Here is a 22415-nt window from a genome sequence, read left to right on the forward strand (position 1 = left end):
AAATAAAGAAAGAAAAAGAAAAGAAATCAGACTATAACCTCCTTTCCTCCTTCTCAGAGTCTATTTGGGTTCAAACTGTAGCATTTCTAAAAAGATTCCACCCCCGCTCCTCAAACTCTGGGAACACTTATAATTAATTAGAAAGGGGGTTGCAAAGCCCCTGACAGTGCAATGCCTTCTCTCCGAGGGAGCTCAAGTGCTCATCATTCCGTGTGAGTGGGCTTTGGCCAACAGGCACGGGGCAACGCCTCTCCCTATTTTCCAGTGATTCAAAGGCAGCTGCAGAAGCCTCTACTGCAAGATCTTTGTCCAGCATTGAGATCTTAGAAGGTTATGGGTGGCACATTTTTTCTTACAGCCCAGTGCGGTGCAATGGTTTTATCCGTTCATTTGCTCATTCATTCATTCATTCGTTCATACCCTGCCTTCACTTGGTGAGCTTCCCCAATCTCCTGAGTCCCAGATGAGTACTCTAAGCATGCTTCCACACTGGCTTTTTAATGGTTAGAGAACGAGACTCGGATTTTGGAGATCTGGAGCCTGCTTGGCCATAAAACTCATTGAGTGACTTTGGGACAGTCACAGACTGTCAGCCTAACCAACTTCGCAGTGAGAAAAACGGAGAGGAAGAAGGTTTGTGCACATCTGCCTCTGGTTCCTTGGGATGGAGAAAGGGTGGGATGTAAATGTGAATATATGCGCACACAATTCTGCGGATCAGAACGTCTTGACTTGACTGGGCAATCAACTCGCACAGCACCGCCAGAACTTGCCCTAAGCAAAACATGATCACTGGCTTGAAGGATGCAACTAGCCATCCCGACTGACTCCTTGCAGTATTTGTTTAGCTTCACATTTCACACTGGATGATCAACAGCCCGTCATACTGGAACCGCCACACACAGAGATGAAACAAGTGAAACTAACCAAACATGATTCGCACACAGGATGCTGCACAAATGCGCACGCCCCTTCGCCCTGCACCACGCCAGCCCTTGTTTCTGCCTTTAGACAGAGACCTCTCCGTCTCCCATGCACTCATTCACTGACGAGTGAAGTGCTGAAGACAGGATCTCTTTCCCAGGTTAGTGCAAGAAGCGCAAGAAGCGAAGGGCACTTCCCGACCAACACTGGCCCTACTTAAAGTATCCCTACCGAAATGAAGAAGACGCGAACTTAATACAGCCCAAAGAAGTCTCTGGTTCAGCTTTATGTCCTGGAGCCCTTTCATGATGCTGAAGTGACTGCGGTGACCTCCATAGCCCAGGAAAGCTGCAGGATTCCACCTCCACAGGCAGAAAATCCAATGAAAAGGGGAGATGGCGGTGTTGGGAAAGGAGCCCTGTTAAAGGAAGTCTAAAATCTTTTACTCTGCCATTGTCTGGGGAACATGCCAGTGCCCACTATGTAGCTATTTTCCCTCCTTCTCCAGGAAAGAAAAGGAGACTTCCTCTTCTGCTTTCTGTTGGTTCTACCCCCCCAGCCCATCCGATATCTTCATTTAGCCCTTTGGAGAGAGAATATTTGCCAGCCTTTGTGCATCTCTGCCATAAACCTCTATTCTTTGGAGTGAAAGATCAATATTCTTCTGTAGCTTCCTGATATCATCTGTGTTCTGCTCCATGCAGAATCAGTGTGCTATGACAACGGGCAGCCGAGGCAGTGCTAGAGAGCAGCCCACTAGGGAGGCAGCCCCGCATCTCTGGGAGGCTACTGGGCCCACTGCTTGGCTATCTATGGGCCTTGGACTGGATCCCCCGGGATTAGCCAGCTTTTCACCTGCATATGTGTCACCTCCTGCTGCTGCTTCCCCCTTTGAATCCCTCTGCCTACAGGTTTTCTCCTGCAAGCAAACGCTCTCCTCTCCCTTGTCCACACAGCCCCTTGCACAAATGAAGGTGTCCTGAAGGATGGTCCTTTACACACACACACAGATTTTAGAGACTAAGTAACTTAGCACATTCAGATCCATGCTTTATTTCTTTTTGTCCTTTAGGCCTGAGCCCTGGATCTTTCTCACACCAAGCACCACCCCTGTGGGCCAGCTGGCCTTCATGTGCAAGTGACTTCACTGGACATCATCTGCAGTTTGGGGTGTCTTGTGGGTGATACCCAAGTTCTGCCATTGTGATAAGTCTGTGATGACCCATTCGCATATGTAATTTATCATGCCACTTTTCCACTTATCAAGTGATGAGCATTCTGGTGTGAACCGCCCAAGCAGATACTGCTTCAGTTAAACAGGGATGCATAGAAATGATGATAAATCATCCTATGTGAGAAATGCACCAGTATTTCATTCATGGGCACGTATTAGGAATTACCCATGGTGGCTCTTTCCACAGAGCACACACATGGTCCTCTATAAATTGACAGTGTAGTTGTGTACACCATTGGTTCATAGATGAGGTTATGCAGTTTCCTTTATGGAACCAGTGATATCAATGTAGCAAATTCACATTGTGCAAAGTACAAAAGACAAAAGGAAGTCAAATGGGTCAGAGAATAGGCCTTTGCGATCTATTGAAAGACTGTGAAAAAATAGTAAAAAATTAAAACAGACAACTAAAATATGTTTCCTGTAATTTATTTGGTAATCATAACATTTCTTACTATAGCAACTCAACAGAGCCATTTGCTAGCATCCTCAATTTCTGCTAGTAAGGACTTGTACAGTATTTTCTTGAAATCTCACAAGTGGTACATGTACTGTCCAGTGATAGAAATTAGAATGAAATTCTACTTCTGGGTATTAATTAACAGATTCTCAATACACAGCTGGCTGGCTGGAAATAGATTTCAAAGCATATTCGCCTTGGAAGGGTAAAGAAGCATCTCTTTCTATTGTGTATGCTCATTTCCCATCCCTCAATGCCTTTTTGTCCCAGAATCCCTTAGTTTCTGATCATTACTCACTGAATTCACTTTGCCTATTGCTTTATTATTTAAGTTCTCTTTGAGCACATCAGCACCAGCAATAGATTTGGACAGTGGTTAACATTTAATGCTCCGAAACTGATTCCTTCTGCAGTCCTGTGTTAGGGGCTCCTCCGTCAAGGCGCATCCCAGTGTCTCACCTTTTATATAACTTTTTGGAATCCTTTATTTACTGCCAGTGGAAAGCCTTCTTTCAGCAGAACCCCTTTCAGTATTTAAGTAGGCCAAATCCTGCTGGCTCTGGAACCTTTCCAGGATTTTTAATGGGAGAGTTGACTAAATCCGAGGAGCACACAGCTCTGACCTTTGCTGTGATCTGTTGTCTCAGTCATAGGCAATAAGCATTGGACCACTGCAGAACTGACATTGTGCTCACATTTTCTTTATTTAAAAATTAGTTCCTTCCAAATACATGCGGATTTAATATCCTTTTTAAAACTAGGTATGTTCTACATTCTCAAACGGTCAACCCATTTTAATGTCATTGTTCATCAAGACCGTATTTTCCGTTGTTTAAGGATATGAAACCCACTGCTTTTTGAAACCCACTAAGAGACCAGTCCAATGTAGACTGTGTATGTGGCCATGGAATCTGCATGCAGCTTTTTAACCCCCAGATTAGTAAGTCCTAAGACATGGGTGGGCAGGAGGTAGATAAAAGAAATATTGGCCTTCACCTCCTGGGAGCCCCTACCAGCATGGCCAATGGCTAAGAATACTAGGCATTAAATCCCCAAACATCTGCCAATCTCCTTTCTGGCTGCCTGCACTGCCAAATAGCTGTTTCTTTCAGTGATGCTAAATCAGCATCAATTGAGGAGGAACCTTGTACAGGAGCTATCAATTCTGGGATTGTCACAGAGGGAATCTTGCAGCCCTAAGCTGCTCTACATGAAGACGAATTTTCAAGCAAAGTGACTTGTGGGTAGTGAATTGTCTTTAAATTCACAGCGGGGGAAGGCCTTCAGGGCAGTGACTGGCCTAAACTCCACTAGCCTTGTTTTGTAGTCGCTAAGCAAGGAAGGATGAACCATCTACCCAAGGGTGGAAAACTGAGTCATGTGATACTGAAAAATCCCACAGAAACCCTTTCAGGTTATCAAATGTGTCTTCCTGTAACAAGCACCTCTGGCTGATAAAATATCAGCCCGGATGATGAGATGAAATGTTCCACTAAAATACCAGCCTGTGAATACCAAAAATACCAGATGTATTTCAATATTTGAGGCAGTATCCAGTCATTAAACTTCTCTCTGGTAGTTGAGAATGAAAACATCTGTAGACTCTGATGTATTAAAGATGTACTTTATATTAGTATCATCCATAATTGATGTGGAATTCCAATAAATAATACAGTGTCAGGTTCTTTAGATTATTGAGGATCATCTACAGTGCTCATATATTTATGCACTGCCAGAAATACCAAACCTGTCTCCTTCTCTAATTAAACACACAGCACCATAGTATGTTTAAATAACGTTAAGGCTGAGCATCAATTTAAAAAGAATTCATTTGAAGTCAAGGCTGACATTTGGGTCCTTCGCTCATCTTATTACCTCTGCCCTTCCCAAGAACAGAAATTTGTCTAACACTGACATTCACATGTGACTCTTGGCTAGGTCAGGTGAATGCTGTAAAAGTATGTAAGTCAGAATTGTTCCAATTAAAATGGACAGTCAGCTAAAGGAGTTTGTCAGAACCTACCAGGATGTGTCCAACAAGTGGAAAAATAAACTAGTGAATGCTAAAATTCACATAATTTGTCCAGAATTATCAGCATTCCTGTGTGATAGTTACAATCCATTGCATTTTGGATAGAAGGTATCAAATGTGTAAATATTTTGCCTTATTTTCATTCCAGTTCTAGACTTACATTTTTATGAATAAATTCATCTTATGCTTAATGTAATGCTATTAATATTTTTAAGCTACTATTTTCTTAGCTTGAATAAATCCATTTTTATGATTAAGGTGTTTTTTTGGGGAAAATGAACACATATTTATTCATGGGTTTAAACATGAGGCTTTTATTGACCCAAGAATTCAGGATGGTGGCAAAGGAACCAATGCATACATTTTTTTTTCTTGGCTGATTGAGAATTCATGTCTTTTTGCTATTAAAATGCATATGCTGCATTCCCCAGACTAAAGCCAGCTACTTCAGAGACAGTGAAGACCATTAGGGAATATGTATTTATGTTTCCAAAACTTATTTTAATTTCCTCATTAATCCTAATGACCCATGAATATCAAGCTTTTTCCGTCAGAATTATCACTTTTAAATTAACAATTAAAAATTATATGGAAAAGAGAAAAAACCATTCTAAAGAATTTAGCAATGAAAACTGTGACGGTGCTTTAAAGAATCGGCATGGTTTGATTTTTAAATAAGTTTTTCCATTTCTGTTCACCTCTTCTCTTTTTTTACAAAGATAAAAGAACGTCTATTTATTTATAACTTTTTGACAATGGGGAATGGGAATTCACAATAGTCATGTTACTAGTACAAACAGCAGGTTCATATCTGCAACCTCAGTAATTCCAGTTTAAGACCCATTTGGGCCCCCGAGCTTGACTGAAAGTTGAACGTTCAAAGCCCTAGAAGTTTGGAACTTTGAGACATGGCGAGGTTGGCCCAAAGCTCCATTCAGGTCAGAGCCTCTTGAATGGCTTTCCACTGGACTCAAGGTGAGTCCCTAAGCGAGTTATCACTGCTTCAAAGGAACAAAGGAATGAAAAGCCATGACTAGTGTGAGCAGGAGAAAGGATTTTTAAGTCCATTGGTCACATCATTTGAAGACCATCTCACATGTTACATAAAGCTAAGGATCTGCCAGGAACTGAAGACCAAATGAGTTAAATGCCAACACATGTACTAGTCCCCTAATAATACAGTCCTATCAGCTCCATACAGAAGTCCATCCCAATAGTTTCATCAGGCTTACTGCAAGTAACCTGGAATAGGATTGTAGCTTTATTCATCCTTATTTATTTATTTATTTATTTATTTTAAGAAACAGAAGCCGAAAAATAAAAAAGTGTTTTTTTCCAGATTTTCTTTTTCTTTGTATGTGAAGGCGATTGGAGAATCCTTACATACATTGGCATGCAATGTATAGTTTGGTCCTCACACAGGGGCAAAACATACATTCGGAATGCTATGGGGGAGGGGGAAGCTTTATTGGGAGCATTATGGAGTTTATTTTTATTATTTATTTAAATATTTTATTGTAAGCCGTCCTGAGACAATTGGTTTGTATAGGACAGGATAAAAATGTTCTAAATAAAGAAATAAAGAAATAGAATGGAGAGGAGTGGAGAAAGGCAGGGTAGAAAGGGTTACATGCCCCTCCCTTTATGCTGCCCCTTCAATTGCAGTTCACTCCTCTTGAAACAGTTTTCCTTGTAAAAAAACGAGGAAAGGGAGCATAGAGGGAAACCTTTGTGTTTGGCTGTAATGAACAACTTGGCTTTGAATGGAAGGCAAGCACAGCTTCCCAACTGCCGCACTGTATGCTTTACACAACACGCCGTGTCCACATATAGTGGGCCAGATCTAGACTTAGGATACACCCATGAATGAGCCATAGGTCAGTCATCAATAACTCATTCCACATTGATTTTTATGGGTTGGCTCCAAGCATAAGGGAGCCTGGCTTCAACCCTGAGTTTATGCCAAACATTTTAAGAGGCATGCCTGCAAATGTAAAGTATGAGGCATCCATGAAAGCCCCTGCTGCCATTTTCAGCAGTATGATTTTTCAAACTGTCTGTTGTGCAGAAGAGTGCTTCCTAATGAAAGAAAGGGCTTTTGGATTGCATAGAGCAGCCATGTTCAAGACTTCCTGAGTCACCCTCCATTATTCCCTGAAAAGGAGGACCATGTCAGGACACTGCTCTGAAAGGATTTGTCATTTCCACTCCTAATAGGGAAAGCTGAACATTGTTCTCTGATCATGTGAATGAAGGTAATGTTGAGTTTTCTCAGAGATTTCTGACTTCGTTCAGTAATTCATTTAAATATGCACACAACTTGATTTCTCCCTGCAAGCTAGCCAGAGCAGGGCCATGGACAAATGATGCACCTTTAAAGAGGGCGTATTTCAAAGCAAGTGGTTTTCAAACAGTGAAGCTGAAACTCAGAAGGAGGTATGCAGGATATACCCCAAAATTTAAATGTAGGCAAACTGGTATAACTTCAAGTAATTTCATGAACGCATTCAGGATGTGAATATCCCATTTCAGGGCAACAAAACATCACAATATTTATCAGCACTGCTTATCCAAACAAAACCTTTAATCTGTATTTCAATCAACAATGGATGTCCTGTGAGCAACAGCTCATAGTTCTCCTGTGTTCAAGCAATGCACCAAGGATTTTAGGATTCTTAATTAATTGTATCGAGAGAAATGGGATTTGGAATAATTTTTCTACTATAGTGCAAGCTTAACTGAGCCAACGTCAAATATAAATTACATCTGCCATTCAAGGAGTGGCCTTAATAGACTGAGCTTAAACATGCTTTCCAGGAAGAAGCCCCCATCACACACAGCAGAGTTTAGTTCCAAACAGCAGTTGCGGTGCACCTGTGAATCTACAAACTGATCAAGAAAGAGCCACCGTGAGCAACCCAAGCACATGGAAGAACTGATTTTGATTTACCTAATGAAATGGAGGAGGTGATGAAAATGCACCCTTATATTAAAAAAGAAGAAGAAATCCTTCCTCTTGTCCTTCAAATGCCTCCCCAAAACCCAGTACTCCTCCCCACCTCCAGCAAATACGCCCAAATTTATGTGAATTGAATTTGTGCTCATTTGCCCCTTCTCTGCCGGTACTCTTTCTTCCACCATCCTTCACCCCCTTTGTTGTCTTCCCCTCTGTAAACACTGGAGTTGCAAGCTGCTTGGTGTCCGAAACTGTCTTTCTGTCCCTCCTCACTTGGACAGACTTATCCTCAATTACAGACCCAAAGGTCGGTTTGCAAAAAGAATGGCTGACAACTACTCCACTCTGTCCTTTGCTCTCCATTTCAGCATGTTCATTCTGGTGTAGACTGACTTGAAACCATTCTAATGCCGCGTATGTTCCTGCAAGGCGTCCCCCTAATTCTGGAAGTTGCCTTCTTTTATTGTCTTCCAGCCGCCCCTGAGCTAGGTTGGCTGCTCCCAGTGAACGGCGGGAGCATGGAGAAGAATGCAAGCCCGCTCGGCATCCTGTCTGTTATTTTCTGCAGCGAGAGCAGCCTGCTAGACGGACTAATCCCACGCCCTCTTCTTCCCCTCGCAATTCCCTCGTCTCCTCCTCCGAAGAGGAGCGGGGTGACCGAGCGCCACGGCCCGCTGCAGCGAGCCCCTTGTCTTTCAGCAAAGCTTCAACGGGGAACTGTCCATTCAGGACCAGACAGCCACGTGGTGCCTGCCCGCGAAAAAACAAAAGAAGTGAAATATTAATTAAGAGAGAGAGAGAGAAAGAGAGAGGCAATCTGTTCAATCCTACGCCTGCAGGCAAGCTCTAACGGAAACCACATATGCTTTCCCTCTCCCCACAAGAAATCTTCATTTGGGCATTAAAATACTTAAAAGGATTAGTCATTAAATACTTGTACATTTGGTTTAATTTGCTAGAAACTCTGTGTCACAGGGTTAGATCAGAAAGCTAAGAGTTTTAATCTCATTTGCAGTATTTACCTAGATGTTTTATTTCTTCTTCTGCTTGTTACAGGGATCATATTAATATCCCATGCGTCCAGAGGGAGGAGGTTAAAAAAAATGAGCTGGATGCTGACTGATGGCATAGAAATATCAAAGGGCCTTTTCAAGTAAAACAAAAGGCATTAATGGGAATCCAGTGTTCCCTATAGCAGCCTGACTCTTACTGATGATAGGGATGGGAGTTGGCTAGGGAGACAGTGCTGCTAAATGGGTAGAGCACTGAAAATTTGGGTGGTATCTCACTATCTAATTGGTTCAGAGAAGGCTATCTTTCTTCTCTGCTTTTACTCTTCCTCTGTTAGCTGTCAAATAAGGGCATGGAGTTATTCCATATACAGGATTCTTATAAGCTACTGAGCATTTAGGAACTCGTGTTTATGTTTGTTTTTCAAGATGATGTTGCTCCTGAATTTAACAGAGGTACTGTTATATTGTGTCTGCCGTGAACTTTCTTAATTATAAATATGCAAGTACAGTGAATGGGCTTCCTATTACCATCCTAGGGATTCTGAGGAAGGTCTGTAACTCAGTGGCAAATCACACGCTCTGCGTGCAAATTAAGTCCCATGTTCAACCCCTGCTATGCCAAGGGGTGGCTTAGAAAGTCCCACACCTGGAACCTCAAAGAGCTGCTGCCAGTTTGAGTTGATGCTACTGAGCTGGATGGACCCATGTGCTGACTCAGTATAAGGAGACCTCTTCTGTGAGAACAAGAATAAACTGCATGTGTATAAACAGGTAATTCCAATCACCTCTGAGCCAAACAACACTGAGAGGAAAGTTTAATTTAAAGTCCTCATTGGTTTTAGGACTCCTCTTCATGGCGTCTGCAACAGGAAGAATACCTAGTGGTTTGGGGAGATAATGCCAAAGAACACATGTCCCCCTCGATACCATCCTTTATTTTTTAATTATGACACATTTATATTGCTTACTTTGTTACGATCCCTATGCAGCTCACATTAAAATAAAAGATAACAATACTACTTTCCCTGCCTTTCAGAGGAGAAGAGCTAGGAGTTGCATGACACAATTGCTGGTGACCATTCATAGCACCTCCATGGTTATTGTCAGGGCAACATCAGTGGCCTATAAACCTGAAGGTATTATGACCTACTTGGAGAATCTTTTTTAAAAAGCCATATACATTGGGCAGCACCCAGCATTGCCTGTGAGCCCCTGGAACCTGCCACCAGTACGACAGGGAACTAGCACTTTCTCCAGCAACTGGAAATGAGCTGAAACATTAGTTTCCAGGACAGAAGAGGTCACAGAGCTTACAGGAGGGAGCTCCAGTGACCCACTTTTCCCTGCAAACTAGTGTTTCAACTTGTTTCTGTGGTTGCTCTAGGAAGTGCCAGCTTCCTGCTATGTTAGAGGTAGTTCTTGCTGGTGCAACTCGATCAGCAGAGATGCTGGGGCAACAATAGTTACTGTCCAGATATTGTAAAACACATCCCCCCCTTAAGTTGCTACATCATAAGCAATCAATTTTAACTCTAGAAAGGGCTTATTTCCCATGGCGGTTTTAGTTTCAGCCAGTATGGTTCAAGAAGGATGCTGATAAATTAGGAAGGATTAAAAATAGATGTTTCTTTTTGAGACCGAGAATCCAGAAAGGGTTGGCTATGACATAAGACTGATCGGAACGCATATCTGCAGCCTAGAGCTGACAGTGTCAACTTCTACCTTCCACTGTATCAGTTGAAAATGTCCCAGAGGCTGGAACTGTATTATTCTGCATAAATCTACCCCCTTATTGTTTGCCCAAGCCCTTTAATGCTTAGATTAACCACTAGAAACGAAAGTGAGACAAGAAGGAGGAGTGGAAGATAAAAAGTGAGCATTACAGCAATCAAGCCCATATAGATGATAAGTGATTGAGCAATAGTTAAAGCAATATCTTTACAAATAGAAGAGCATACTTTTGAAATTTCAAATATTTGACAATGACATGATTTAAGAATCTACCCTCCCACCAAAAAAATATTTTTTTCAAATGTATAGCATATAGAACAGAGAAACTAAGAAATATCATGGAGAGTTTAAAAATTGGTGGGGATAATTAAAAGGATTAGAAATAAGAAACCTGGAAAAATTCAACCTAGAAAAATGGGAAGGAATATAGCAATCCATTGTCTAAGAAAATCCAGAATTAGGACTGACAGAAAGATCAGCAGCTGAAGATGGGACAAAATCTAGCACTGAAAACTATAGTTGTGAATCATCAAAATAATGAAACAATAAACAAATGGAAAGGACTCCTAATACAGAAATCTATGGGATTTCCATAGCCTGAGGAATATAGCAGAGAAAGTCCCATTGTTAGAAATGCTAGAAGACCCTGGATGATATCAAGACTGAGCTGTTGGAAGGAACAGGGAGCTGGCCTTCTACCAGAAGACTGGTTCCAAGGAACCAAGCCAGGAGTCAGGGCCAAACAAGACCAGGGCAAATCAGGATGCAGAACCAAACAGCAAGATGGGAGTCAGCACAAGAGTTCAAGCCAGGAGGAAAGAACAAGCCATATTTAGCAGAGCCAAATAACCACCGAAGGATGCAGGAACACAGCAAAACTCGGGCAAGGCTGAACGGTAACAGGAAGTCCCCTTACATTCTTTCCTGTCCAGAAGCATCCAGTGGCCAGTCTGGGTAGACAATCAGACCAGGGTCTCAAGCACTAAGTACATGCTGCATGCTGCAGTTTGGTGACTGACTGCATGCAAACATGGACTGTCTGCTTAAATTTCCGGTTCCTGACAAACAGATGAAAAGAAAAGCATTCAAGCACAAAATCCACAAAACCCTCTACACAAAGATGGCCCAAAACCACACAGTAATGGTTGCTTTTGATAGTTGTATCAAAATCAGAGGAAAGTCCCAGGAATAAGAGAACAGAAAACATGCAAGAGGGAATATCCAAAACACTGGTGCAAAACGTCCATCCCAGGGGCTGAATCTGGTCTCCCTGGCTGGGGCCCTGATCTGGCCCTCTGCCATTCCTCAGACTGCAATGCTCACTTCCACCTGGACTAGAAATCAATTGCCAGCTTCTCAGCTTTTGTGCAGATTTTTTTCTTTTTCTAATGCATTGAAATAACTCTCCTAACATGTAGTTACTGGCAGCAAGAGCTTTAAATTAAGATATACTGCTATTTGGGCCCCATACATTTTGCCTTCAGTGCCATTCACCACTAGACTGTGGCTCCAAGAACTTCTCCTAAATGGATTTCAGTCCTTGCATTGAAAGTTCAACACCCCTGACCTAGAAGATGACAATAAGTGAAGTGGCAGCTGTTTCAGCAGGATGTAAATGCTGAGAGTCAGTCACAGCCTTCAGATCAAAAGCAGATTAGAAATTCTATCAGGAGTTCCTCAATGATGATCAGCATTTTTGCAATTCTACTCTACCTTTCCTTTCTGGGAAGTGTACACAGAGTTACTGAGCAATGGGAGTTTGCATTGGTTATTAATCTAATTTTATTTGTTTCATTGCTGAAAACTTAGCACATTTCATGTTTTGCTCATCTGCTTTTATTTTATTTCAGAATTCAGGTTTGTCTTTGGATGTTTTCTTTCTTATATTTTCTCTCTTAAAAAAGAAACAAAAGCAAGTCATATATTTGCGGCAGAGTAGACTGCTGCTGTTCCTGGTTGCTTCTATTCCCCCCCCCCCCCGATTAGCACATGTGAGCGAGAGTGTATCAGGCCTGCTGCACTGCCATGCCAGCAAGTGCCTTTTAGCTTCCCATTCAGCCTGATCTGCAAGTCAGCTCCATGGCCTGTTCATACTTGAGGTCCTTCTTGGTGAGGCTTATGGCCTTATCTCCATGCTCATATATGCCTTTTTTGTGGTGGTAGCCACATTACCCCTCTTTTCCCTTATCCTTCTATTATTAGGGAGGATTTGGAGGAAAAATGTTGGCTGTCAGACCACCAGTCTGTGGTTGCCTCCATGGATTCAGCTACTCCCATTCCATGCTCCCAAATGCCCCAGTTGAACAAATGGATATTCATGCCAGTTCAGTCCCCTCTCCATTCACTACTGAACAAAGGCAAATGGAAGAGGACCCTTTTCACCCTGTTTCCATTTGTGCACACAGAAAAGCACAAACCCAGCAAGTGGTCACCCACCCAGGCACTGACCAAACCTGCTCTTAGTTCAGGTGGGCCAGTGAAATGAATCACCCTGCAAAGGCATCCCTCAGAACACCGTGGCTGGCAACTGGTGCACAACAGGGCCCAAGCTGAAGAGTAGAGGACCGTTGGAAGTGGGGAAATACCGTCCACAGCTGGATGGGGTGGTGAGAGTGCCAAATGCACCTCCCCTTTCCTTCCTTGCCTTTTATCCTCCCAGACAATCCATTTAGAGCCCATGAAGATGAATGACTGACAATTGCCAGCCTTTAGCGGCACCTCAGCCTTAGCTGCCTCCAGCAGGCCAACCCAGCCTGCCTCATGGAAGGATCAGTCCTCAGGCTCTGCCCTTGGAGCAAGGCTTGTTCTCTGCTGCCAGCCTACCCTGCCATGGGTGCAGGCTTGGAGCAAGCATGAGGGAAGATTAAAATGGAGGGTTCTGATGAACTGAGGAGTTCTTGCTTTATTGGAATGCAGACCTTCCTCTACATGTCACAGCTGCTGTGTTTAATCTACCAGATTTATTTCCAGATATCTGAAAGATGGGCAGGGGAGCGGTCTGACTCTCAGATGTTGCTCCCATGTTCAATTTTATTTGAGAATGCAGGAATAAACCCAGCACCACACAGAAAGCTTTTTCAATCACACTGTTGTGCTTTTCTTCCCTTCTCAAAAGCCAGAAACTCTTTTCTCATATTCAAAGCATTAAGCCCTGCTGCCCATGGGAACGCTTGGATGAGGACTAGATAAGAGAGTTACATTAGGGCAGAAATTCGGGTCACATCATATCAAACTGAAAGCATCAGGCCAAATACGGGTTTGGCTAATAAGACTTGTACACAGTCATTTTAAATTTTTAAGACTTCCCTTGAAATTTAAGGGGAAAGAAAAGGAAAGCAGAAGCAAATGAATGCAATTTTAAGAAGCATAGGCTTTTATTTCCTTGCAGTCTTTTAGGAATTGTCTTTTTGCATTGGATTTTGTTCACATACTTCAATCATTCTGTGACAGTCGGGCATCATTTGCACTGAAATGGTAAACCTGTATCTGGGCTGAGTGCAGCTCTTCATAAATGTGCACATGAAAATTATTCAAACAGAGAAAATGGTCCTGTAAGGGGGGAAACTCATTCCCCAGAGCACTAGCTGAACTTATCAATACAGGTTATCCCCGAGTTAGGGATGAGTTCTGTTCCCGAGAATGTCCTTAAGTTGAATTTGCATGTAAGTCAGATCACATGAGTGAGCCAAATGTTTGTCTTGGTATATGTATATATCTTACTTTTCTTTGCATGTAAAACACTTCCATAATCACTAAAACATCTTAAATACAACATTGTAGTAGTAGCAGTAGTACTAGTAGTAATAACAACAGAGTAATAATAAAGTAACCAGAGGCACTGAAGACAGAGAGAGAGATCTGTATGTATCGTTAAAAAAAAAACCAAATAAAAGAGACAGTTCTTAGAACAGTTTGGAACATTCTTGAGGTAACATAAAGCCTACCATTAACTGGTGTTGACAGAGATGGATCTGGTGCTGGAGAGTCGGGGTTTGATTGTGCTGCTGGGGGTGGGGGTGGGGGTGGGGGTGGGGATGGGGGTGGTACCACTGGAGTCGCTTCCCTGAAGTAGGCCTCAAGGGTTGTCTGTGCAGCCATTTTCTTTTCGTACCATAAATGGCCTTGTAGCAGCTGAGGGCCTGGTTACGTGGGCAAATGCTACAGAAAAACTGAAGGGAACTGCACATCCTACACATGTCCCAAAACACACTGGCTTGGGTACGCTCAAGCCAACACCCAGAACGAAAAGTCATGAATACTATATCTCTAGGGCACTAGGCTGCTGCTGCTGCTACATCACCAAACACATCATGTAGTTCCCTAGAGATACATCATATAGTTTTTGAGATATAGCCAGGACTATGTCTACTGAATCTCTGTCTCCAGCAAAAAGCCATGAATATCTCTAACAAAAACTTGTGACTATCTCTAGGGACTTACGCAGCCAAGGATGACGTGTCACCCAACCGTGTCATGCAGTTCCCTAGAAATATTTATTTATTCATTTAAAGCATGTATATCCCACCCTGTACAGGCATCTCAGGATTCATGGCTTTTTGTGAGAAATATTCATATAAAGTATATGGCAGTCTGTGCTTTCTTAAGTAGGAGTTGTTGGTAACCTGGGGACTACCTGTACAAATGGTCTCCCCACCCCCCTAATTTGTTTAGACAAATATAAGAACTCCAAGCTGCATTTTTAGCATTTCAGTGACAATGGAAAGGCCACAGTTCAGAGCCTATGATGAATTGCATACAGCAGGTCCCAGGTTTAATCCTAGGCATTTTCTAGTTTTGCTGGGTAAGGCTTCCACCTGAACCTAGCCACTGCTGGCCAGTACTGAGTTAGATAAACCAAGGGTCTGACAGGTGACAGCAGAGTCATATGTTGAATAGTTAGGCCTCAAATGCAGCTGCATTTTATCAGCCAGTCACTTTACAAGATGGACAGCCTGAAATCAAGAACATGCAGGTTCAGTACAGCAGTAGGGAAGAGGTAGCCCTCCAGATGTTGTTGGACTGCAACTCCCATTAGTCCTAGGCAGCAGACCTGCTAGGGGGGGATGATGGGAAATACAATCCAACTCAATCCAACTCACATTCCTCATCCTTTATCAGGTATATGCTCAGTTCAGTGATTGGGGCAATCAGCAAAACATGAATTTTACCCTCAAATTTCTCAAGGGAATTCATTTTATTATATTTAGTTATTTCAAGAGTTAGTTGGCCGGGTGACTCTATAAAACTTGTATTGTGAACTAGCCTGAGCCTAATCCAAGGAAAAAGAAGAATAAAATGGAATGAGACGTGAAAATGGACATATCAAGTTCAGCATGCTATAGAGTTGGAACTTTGCCTGAGATACCAGAATTGCTGAAGGCCTGCAAATGGAGATTGTCTCCATCCTATTCTTCTCCATCCAGGTTTCTCCACAATTATAATTTACTCCTTAACACAGGTCGTGAGAGCACTGGTCATATTATATAAAAATATGAAATAAGTTATTGGTTGTAGGCAACCACAAACCTCATATACAGTAAACGCTACCATGGGCGCACTAATGTTGCACCAGTATTTTCTCCAGCCAAAATGCAAGCAGCCCAGCGTCCTTAAGCACCTATGTACAAGCACCCATGAGCCTCAGCCCATTCAGGGCTCCCAGTCATGCAAACACAAATGTTTTATAGATGCACATCAGCCATGCACACTCATGTGCTTGCTGTGGTAATGCTAGTAGCAACCTTGTAGCAATTGATTTTGATGTGGAAGGATGTGGAGCTGCCTCAACTGGATTCATTATACTCTTACATATTTTAGGTGAAAGAGCAGCAGGACACAGTGTCTCCATCTGTATTTGTTCTGTGTCTGCTTCTGTATTCCGCTGCTACTATAAACAGAAGTGAAAGTGTGGTATGTGGGGCAGAGAGACCAGTAAAATGCTCTAGAAATCTCAATAGGCATCATGTATTCCTTTCCTTTCTTCCCTCCTTCTGAAACCAGGCATGCAGTTACTATACCATAGGTAGAGTTTTCAGGAACTTCAGAAGCTGGAACCTTCTCTTTTTGTATAGCTGTGTGTGTTTGTGTTGGGAGGAACGGTGGCCAAGATACACACACAAAATAACAAAGACTATTTGAAGAAAATTCTACAAATCAGCCCTTTTCTTGGGGATGAGGAAAAGAAACATCTGAGGATTGTTTTCAGGAAAACATCTTCAGAGAAACTTTGGCTCAGCTCCACTTTTGGCCACCATTGGTTAGCATGCTAGCTGCAGCCCTGTCCAGAGAAATCTGCTTACATCACTGCAGTATTGATGACAATGCCGGCCTAATCTGATGCACTGTAAGTGGGGCTGCCTTTTCTAAAAAAAATGAAATTTTAACTGATGATAAGGACTAAATAGTCAGGTCATCTGACATATACTGCTCTAAATTTATTGGTTACCAATATGTTTCAAAGCCCAATTTAAAGTGCTGCTTTTCATCACTGGTTTGAAGCCCTAAATCTGGGTCATTGGGACCAAGTGACTTGATGGACCTCCAGCACCCACATCCCACCTGTATGCCCACACTTTTAAGATCAGATGTTGAGGGTCTTCTAACAGGCCTGCTTATGAGAACCACCAAGTTGTTGGGCACAAAGGGAAAGAGTCTTCTTAACAGTAGATACACAATTATCTCATTTGTTTTCCATGGTTTTTCATAAGATATGAAAGATAGGAGAACCAGTGTGGTGTAGTGCTTAAGAGCATGGGACTGGAACTCAGATGACCTGGGTTCTAGTCCCCGCTCAGCCATGGAGCCAACTGGGTGACTTTGGGCCAGTCCCAGACTCTCAGCCCGACCTACCTCACAGGGTTGTTGTTGTGGGGATAAGATGGAGGAGGAGACTGATGTAAGCTGCCTTGAGTCCTTTGAGGAAAAAAGGCAGGATATAAAAATAAATAAATAAATAAAAATTAAAATAAATATGAGCTGCAGATGGTTTTAGTCGTAGCTATTCATTGGACTCATTGGTGCTGGAGGAAAGCTTTGCAAATACCCTGGACTGACAGAAAGATGAACAACTGGGTTCTAGATCAAATGGAGCCAGATCTTGCCCTGGAAGCAAAAATGATGAAACTTAGGCTGTTGTGCATCATGAGACGCACTAGAGAAGACAATAATGCTAGGGACAGTTGAAGGCAGAATCAAAAGAAGAAAATCAAATATGAGATGAATCAATCCCATAAAGGAAGCCACAGCCCTGAGCTTACAAGCGCTGAGTAGGTCTGTCAAGGGCAGGACCTTCTGAAGAGCTTTCATTCATAGGTTTGCCATAAGTTGGCATCAAATAACAGCAGCATTCATTGGATTTTAGTATTTTTCTGGACTGGACATCTGTTTGTTTATCCCTTGCTCTTATTATCCTCACCACTTCTTATTAATGTTTTAAATTTATTGCTATTTGTCTTTTATGCTAGAGGCTGCCTTGAGAGGGTTTCTACCCTTAAAGAAAGTCTATAAATGCTTTAAGTCAATCAATCTTCTTACAGACAGAATGGCAGAAGAAATTGAATGGGGCAGAGGTGGGAGCTTAAACAGGTAAGACCAAGCTGTGGTAGGTCTTTGAGCCCCAACGCTGGGGACTGGGGAGGGCAACCGCAACTTTTAAACAGCTGTAGAAAAATGTGGGTGGTTTGCAAACCATGTTGTATACCATCAGAGACCTGGAGATGTCTTGTAACAACATCTGGAGGCTTGACTCCAGCATCCTGGACCTCCCATAGCAAAGAGGAATTTTAAAGAAGCAGCAGTACCTGAGTTGAGCCAAAGTATCTAAAATACTAACAGAAATATTTCCTAGTATTTCTTTTAACTTTTCTAATCCCAAATAGCTATCATTTTGATATTCCAGATCTAAATTATTTCTAAGAGTGTCCTGTGGAAGAAAAGCGAAAGTGAAAAGATATTGTAAAAGAAAATTCATTTGCATCTTTTGAGCAGTATGAACCTGTTGAATGACATTTAAAAGAGGATTAAAGCTGATTTCTTACAAGCAGCAGAATAATCAGATCTCTAAGCTAACGTGGAATTAAGGTCCTTCAATTCATCTGCAAAACCTGACTGAAGTTAAATCATCATTCGGTAATTTACATGTCATTTACAGGGACACTCATTGTGTCTTTAGTACTGTAAATATGATCTGAACAGCTTTTGATCTTTTGCAGCATTTGCAGGAACACATTATTGTTTCGAAGGGTGGGGGAAGGCAGACTTTGGTGAAGAAAGAGGAAAAATACTGGAAGCCCTTTTATAATGTCAAAACAAACGTGTCAGCCAAATGGTAATATCACTGGCTTTATTTATTTGGGCTTGGCAGATGTGAAGATGGTTTAATGATTGTTTGTCAGAAAAATACATTTTTAAGAGAAGCAAGCAGATTGCTGAGCAACCAACATGTTTTATGGAATATCCAACATTGTAAATGTCTTTGTGTATTTCAATAGCATTGTATGACTAAATGCATTAATATGGAAACAAGGTGTTGAAGACAAAGCTTCTATTTTTTTAAGGCTGCTGGGAAAGCCAATACAGTCTTAGGGAGCATTAACCTGAAGCACAGCATTTCTGGAGTTCCACTCTCTTTGGTGCTTGTCAGACTGTGTTTGGGGTACTGGATCTAGTTCTGGGCAAAGAGTGCACAGGGAGCGGTGACCAAACAGGGTGCTTTGGGGTCTGGCAACCAAGTCTCATGAGGGGCAGTGGAAAGAGCTGAGAATATTAAATGTGGAAAAGATTAAAAGGAGACCCGATAGTGGTCTTCAAATAATTAAAGAATGCCATGCAGAAATTGTAGCACAGTTGCTCTGTGCTACTTCAGAGGGGAGGTCTAGAACCAGTTGATAGTGTTCTATCTAGATAAATGTTCTAAGACATCTAGAACCTGTAGAAAGAACCAGCAGGGAAACGGATTTCAGCTAAAAGTTAAGCGAATGGGCCTCACCAGTTTCCCTTCTGTCAAAAGGATGTCATAGCAGCAACTGTGAGGTCAAAAGAGCAGTTTGATGTTTGCTATTGGAATCCATCTCCCTGCCTTGTTCTCCTTTTCTGGTCTGGGCAGGTGACTCGACTCCTTCTCTTCCAGCACTTTTGTTTTCAGGGAGCTCAGCCAAGTGTCTTGGGGAGACTTGCAGGAAGCGCAGGAGGGCCAGCTTTGCAAATACAGTTTGTTCTAACTTCTTCTGTCCCTGAACATGGAGGTTTCACTTAGCTCTCTCACTTGACAGGATGCGCTTCCATGAGTGAGATGCAATGGAGGGGCAGATAGTTTCCAGGTGAGCAGCGGAGGCGGTGTCAGGGTGTGGCCCACTAGGGGCTAGAGCCCCAGTTTTCCCATTTGGAGCCTGGAATCTTTAGGAAGCCACCTCCTAAAGACTCTCTTGCCAGGGCTGGGGCGTGGGCAGCGGCTGGGACAGGCGGAATGCCGGGAATGCAGGATCAAATAGGAACAAGGAAGGAACAGACTGGAACAAGGCAGGGACTAACCAGAGCAAGGAAGGAACAACTGGAGCAGGGTTAGAGCAAGGCAGAAGAAGGTCTGGAATGGGGTTCAAGGCAGGGTGAGGTACAGGGCCAGAGCACAAGAGAATCCTGGAAACTACTTATGGTGCTGTGGCAAAGAGCAGCAGTGCCGGGAAGCCTTTTATGCTGGTCTCCAGGGTCTCCAGCTGCACTGCATAATTGCTCCTCAGGTGTTCCTTGCAAGAGCCCCCACAGGTGTTCCTGCACTCGCAGGGTCCCTCAGGCCCTGATCCGGACACCTCTGCTCCCTCTGAGACCCTTGCAGTAGCTGGCTTTTCCCCACCATGTGCTTCACTCCCTCCCCCTCCTCTCCCTTTGTCCAGAAATCCATTTTTGCAAATGGGTGTGTCCTTAGGAGACAGGTGGCTTAGCAGGACACTGTTAATCGCTGATATAGGCGGATTATCTCAGAAGCAAGGATGTACACTAAATGAACATCTACATAGAGGACAGCATATAAAAGGTTTAAATAAATAAAATAATGCCAGGGACAACTTACCCATGTCCTGACACCATGGCTCTATGTATTTTCTCATCCTCTTTCACTTGCCCCATTGAGTGATGGTGCTAAATAACACCACCACCATTCTGCCCTGTGGGGCTTCCTTCCACAGACATATGATTAAGTCCACGGCTATTATTTCAAAGTCTTTAACTTTAAAATTTAACTAAAATAGCATATCCATGTATTTTGGTTGAATGATAGTGCAACCAAAAGAAAAAGCGATGGTTTCTTCCAATTCCCATCTGAAACTGGAGCATTTGTGGGTTGGCTGATGATTTACTAGTGGAAAGGCTGTAGGATCCACCATCGGTTCTTTGAATACTGCGGGGAGGGACCATGGGCACTCCAGTGTCTTAACTGCTGAACGGCATTTTCTTTTGTCCAGTCTTAATACCTGTACAGTAATATTTTATCTGTAAGTACAAAACTGTCTGGGTTAATTAAACTTTCCCTTGTTTGTTAATTGTATGCAAGGGTAACTAGGGAAAAGTAACTAGAACTGTACAAATAAGAGCTACAAGTGAAGTGACATGGCAGATCTCCCAGCTGCAAAACCACGCCAGTTTGTGCTAGCCAAAGTGGCATTGCCAGAGCATTTTCTGGTGGTTCTCCTTCTCCCCCATTCCATCCCTCCCAGTTGGTTTCAGTCGGAAAAAATTACCCCATCAGCTCCAGCCATGTGCAGGTAATGGACATTATCTTGCGTCCTGTTGGGGCTGTGACCAGTGGATCCAAGGTTACTGATGGCCTATCCCAAACCCCGTCTGGGGTCTGTCACTGGCAGAAATGCCAGTGGTGCTAGACCTATAGCTGCTGATGCACTGGGGCCACCAACATGGCAACCTCCCCCTGCCCCCCCCCCACAACTGGAGAAACCCCTTTCTTCCTCCCCGTCTTAACCCCTCCAGCCATAGGTAACTTTGGGTTGCTGTCTTAGTTTCTTAGAGGTGTTAAGAATTTATTTTTCTCTCTGGAATGAAATATCTAGAGCAGAATGCTGAGCAATGATTAACCATCTTTGACAATGAAAACCAGAAGACTACAAAATCAAAACTCAGTTGATAGCATGACCTAGTATTAAAAAGATCAGAATGCAAAATGGACATCTTACGATCCATAGGAAAACTATGTTGAAGATTTTAGAATACAACTCAGTGTCAGGCAGTAAGTATCACACGGATAGTTGAAGTATATGTAAAATGTAGGAAAGGTTATTTGGGGAAGTGGAAGCAACTGCTCACCATCTTGAGAGCTGATTGCATTTTTCACAGGACCTTGTGAAGAAGCCTAGGAATAATATGATCCTTGATTTCCATAGCAGTATCAGGACCCAGATATGTTTTAGCAGGATATCTTGGTTCAACTTGATTATAACAGTATGAAAATATTAGTTGAATTAATTGCCTAGGTTAATGCAAGGAGAAAAGGTAGTCCTGACTCATGCCACCCATTCTTTCCATGGTCTTGACGCTTGTTGTATGACACATCTGACATTTTACCAGTGCAGCAAGTGGAAGGAGCCTCTGAAGGATGAGTGGATCCCTCTGCTCCATTCCTTTATTGTTCCAGAATATTTCTTTGTCCTTCACTCCATTTCTCCTTCTGGGATTCTCTGGGATTTTTCTCTACAGTTAACTCAAGAATTGACACATATGCTGTTTCTGCAGCATTCTGTTCTTTCAGTTCATTCTGTCCCTCCCTCCACCTATGTTGCAAATGTGTATGTGCACCACAATAAAAAAATTACAGTTTGATCTTGATACAACTGCATGATTGCATCAAGAATTAGCTTGGTTAGTGTTTTACTGATGCACACATGTGCTGCCGTGCCTTGGTAAACATCACATGAAAAAAGCTCAATGCAAACATAGATATGATCAATATTACTCTTTCCCCAGTGTTTTATCAACGCATGCATGTATATTTCTAATGCAAAGCAGGGAAAAATACAAGAATGACCTTAAAGCTGTGGCAATGCTGTGCAAAGCACCATATG

Source organism: Varanus komodoensis, unplaced genomic scaffold (genome assembly GCF_004798865.1).
Source record: "Varanus komodoensis strain SLA01 unplaced genomic scaffold, ASM479886v1 scaffold97, whole genome shotgun sequence".
Classification (NCBI taxonomy): Eukaryota; Metazoa; Chordata; class Lepidosauria; order Squamata; family Varanidae; genus Varanus; species Varanus komodoensis.